This window comes from Monopterus albus, unplaced genomic scaffold, assembly GCF_001952655.1.
Source record: "Monopterus albus unplaced genomic scaffold, M_albus_1.0 scaffold34.1, whole genome shotgun sequence".
NCBI lineage: Eukaryota > Metazoa > Chordata > Actinopteri > Synbranchiformes > Synbranchidae > Monopterus > Monopterus albus.
Genome location: NW_018127914.1, coordinates 5,757,107 through 5,761,393, shown reverse-complemented (window position 1 = coordinate 5,761,393; position 4,287 = coordinate 5,757,107). Strand labels below are relative to the sequence as shown.

The 4,287-nt window shown below is 39.7% G+C and overlaps 1 protein-coding gene across 1 annotated transcript in view; it reads left to right on the top strand.

Annotated features, from left to right (window-relative positions):
- The window catches only part of pleca (plectin a), a 91,025-nt gene that overhangs the window by 4,925 nt on the left and 81,813 nt on the right, over positions 1 to 4,287 (top strand). The window lies entirely within an intron of this gene.

Here is a 4,287-nt window from a genome sequence, read left to right as displayed (position 1 = left end):
AGGCGCGACTCCTGCTGAGGATGAGGATGGTGGCTCTCTAAGTTTGAGCGGATCTAACTGGGACCAATCCACCAACGGGGCCGCTGCAGCAGACGGAATTTTGCGAGTTCGTACGTCGTACCAAGACAGCAGTAATCCTGGATAGTCTTGTCGTAAGTAAACGAGGAATACAGATAACGTATAGGGCTAAGTCATGTTTTGCCGCATCGCCGACGCAATCAATCACATGATTTAGTGTCTTTAAAAGCCTGCTAATGGGAAATAGTCCGATATGCAGGTGTTTAAAGCGTCCTAACCTGTCGACCATGTGCATCCATCAAGTCTCCTGCGGCGCAGGTCAAAGCGCGTCCTTTCAGGTGTGGCATGCGGTACAGCTTATGTCTGTGTAGGTGCGGATTTGAGGTGAAGATTTATGGGAAAAGATGTAGACTTCGCAGCTTTTTTTGCCAACTGATGCTCAGCAGATCCAGTCCGAGTCCATCAGTTCACAGTTTGCAGGGGAAAGGCAGAGAGAGGAGAGTCTCTAGCTGTCAACGTGATTCAGACACTCTGGGAGTCTCTTCATACCAGCACACACCACTGAACTTTCTTCCATTTCCAAGTCCCAAGAGTTTCAGGAACTGCTCTCTAATGCGCCTCAGGGTTGCCGGGTAACTACAGATCACCCTGATGCTTTCAGCCTGCTTGGATGAAGGCCATACTAGAAAATAAAGCCACTCTGAATAGTAATGGGATAGATTCAGACAGACAGGAGTGATGATGTCACTTAGTACATATGTTTATTATGTATATGAATCGTCTCAGAGTGAAAGCACCTAAATAGATAAGTGCTCTGCAGTACATTGATGACTAATTCAGATAGCTGAAGATGGGTCTGAAACCAGAAGGCTTAAAGCTTTGCTGCCTGACCTGACTAAAGGATTCTGTTTATTGAAGGAGGATTCACAAAGCTTTCAGTGGTGACTCCAGGCTCCTTTTCTCTCTCTGCTCTGTTGTGTGTAGGGGCTGTTTTAGAAGTTATGCATTTTTAACATGCCTCCATATGTAGATCTAACCTTCCAAACAGTTGAGCCTGGATTTTCCTGCAGCCTCAATATAGTGTATTTTCTAGAAGCTGAGCTGAATCCAAACACCGGTATTACCTGAGCGGTCAAATAGTGGCTAAATGTTTCTATTAATGAGGAGTGACACGATAAAGTATAATGTGGTACGGCTCCACTCTCAAACACTGTTATTAGTTTATCTGACATGTTGAGTGATGGCATGAAAGGCTGACTTCAGATAGGCAAAACACAAGTTTTTATGTAGTAGCCAATATTCTGTCATGTGTAGATGTTCAGTTTCACACTTCTTTTACTCTTGAAGTATTATTGTGGCAGACTGATACATGTAACTACTAAATGAGCTCTGGATCAGCTCCCTGAATTAGATAAATGCTTATTCATCTACAAAATAAATTAGGCCATCAGGTTTGTAGCCCTGCAAATGTAATGACAAACAGCAACAGTCAGGAGCAGCATCTAGTTAAATCATACCCTGAAGGTGAACTGTAGCTGATGCACTGTTGACATTACTCTTGGGACTTTGGCTCTGTCTGCTGCTGTCCAATCACAGAGGCTGTGGTGGTGCAGCCAGCGCCCCAGTGGAGAGCATCCTGTGCACCGGATGGGTGGTGACTCAGCAGAAAAGAAAGCTGGGAGGATGGTGATGCTGTACATTGCATCAGCAGCACCTGCCCTGCCCCTCACGGCAGCTCTCCGAATGGCCAAAAATATACTTTTGTTTTTTTTCCAAACAGCAGTCTGGGCTGCAACACACAAGCCTTTGTCCTGAATATACTGCACAGTAGGTCTAAATATAGATGCTTCAAAATAGGGCTAATCAAACATTCAATACCGCCCTTTGCATTAAGTGGAACGTTTAATGATAATAATAGTTTTGTTTTACATGAGTAAAATCTAAATTTATCTGCATACCAGTGGAACACATTTGTCTGCACTGAATACTGACTTTGTTAATTTATATTCTATTTGATTTTGCCATATTACGACATGCTGATATTAGACAAATACTCTTATGAATATCATAGCATTGATTTCAGACATATTGCATGCCAAACACAAAAACCTTTACAATTTTACAACATAAATGTATTTATTTAGAAATTGAATATAATAATATGTTTTATTCTGGAAGTTACTTAAATAACATTGGGGGTGGTATTAAGTTAGGGTTGGACATTTTTATTCACAACTTCTACTGATCATATTGTGGCGACCTACGTCGGCTATTGGGGAGGGGTCTGGTGGCAGCGACATGATGCATGGGGGGCATCATGGGAGCTCAATGATGACTTCGGAGAACAGTTGTATAAGTGTTTTATTGTGTTCTGATGTGTTACCCTGTTGTGTGTTATCTTAATGAATTATACTGCTATGTGTTTTGCTAGCTAGTTGTGTGCTGTGTTCTGAACCATAAGTCTAAGTTGTATGTGTAAAACTGACCCTGTTGGGAATGTGATGTGTGGGGCGGTTCTGTGTTCTAAATAAATGACCAGAAAGACAGAGTTGCATGGTAGTCATTATGAAGGACACGCCCAAGTGCTACCCAGAGTCGTGCGGTGTATGGGACCTGGAGTAGGCACTAATTGACAGCGTAGGTGCTAGCACCCCGCTAGCCAGTTAGCTGCAAAGTATAGGTAGTCTCTCTCCTCCACGCCGGGGGTCATTACAATACTTTTGTTTTTTTTCCAAACAGCAGTCTGGGCTGCAACACACAAGCCTTTGTCCTGAATATACTGCACAGTAGGTCTAAATATAGATGCTTCAAAATAGGGCTAATCAAACATTCAATACCGCCCTTTGCATTAAGTGGAACGTTTAATGATAATAATAGTTTTGTTTTACATGAGTAAAATCTAAATTTATCTGCATACCAGTGGAACACATTTGTCTGCACTGAATACTGACTTTGTTAATTTATATTCTATTTGATTTTGCCATATTACGACATGCTGATATTAGACAAATACTCTTATGAATATCATAGCATTGATTTCAGACATATTGCATGCCAAACACAAAAACCTTTACAATTTTACAACATAAATGTATTTATTTAGAAATTGAATATAATAATATGTTTTATTCTGGAAGTTACTTAAATAACATTGGGGGTGGTATTAAGTTAGGGTTGGACATTTTTATTCACGACTTCTACTGATCCCTGGGTCGAGAAAGGACAGTTTACTGTACCTGTGGGCTAGCAGAGGTACAGTGACTGGTTCGGTTGGGGTCAGATTAAGAATCATACTGTAAGGCACGACTGCCTGGGGTTAGGATGGGGTTTAGGTTCACATTAAGATAAGGAGAAACATATTTATGGGGAAACGGATTAAATTTACTCCAGAATCGGTTCCCGAGCTTTGGGATCTGGCGTTTACCCTTACCTGTTCTTTTAAGAGAGCGTTGCATTATGGGTTGTTTTTAGCCTAATGCTAAACTAGTTAACTAGCTAAATAGGTGTTCTGATTTAGGTCAGTAGTCAAGATGTTATGTTCTGCGAAGCAAGCTGAATACCGACGTCTTAATCCCGAAATGGACTTTATAAAATTATCTGTGGGTTGGCCAAGAAATAAGGTGTCACGCAAAGTCGTGTTAGTTGCTTGTAAGTACACAACATTGATAGCCTACATATAGATGCCGCATCGGCCATGAGATGCGTCTGACCGCGGCCATATTGCATCGGGTGTTTAGGCCATCTCAAGTAGTCGAAAATGCCTTTGTGCTGCTTTTGGATGTTTTAATAAAAGAAGCTGCAAAACTAACTAATGGTGAATAAAAGTTTATATGTTAGGAATTATCTTACTCATTTATGTAAGAAACGTGTTGAATTGATTTGACCATAATAAGCTATCAGTTAAAGAAAAATTCTAACTAATGAACTAACTAATCCACTAATTAATTGGCAAGATTCAGGAAATTATATTTATCAATCAACTATATCACCATATATGTTACTGTCTTAAGTAGCTACAAAACATGCAGAATTTTGTAGCATTTTTCTGATGGTTTTGTGTAGGTTTTTGCTGATAATCTGTACTGTTTGTATAAATAATGTGTGAAGTTAAATGAAAATAGGCAAAAATTTGAGATTTAAAAAAGCTTGTCAAAAATGTATATAATATTTTAACTTTCATGCTTATTGTAATTTTATTTTTCATTCATTTTTTATTTCCAAACTTATTGGCAGCTGTTTTATTATTTTACCGTGCAGTTCATATATAAT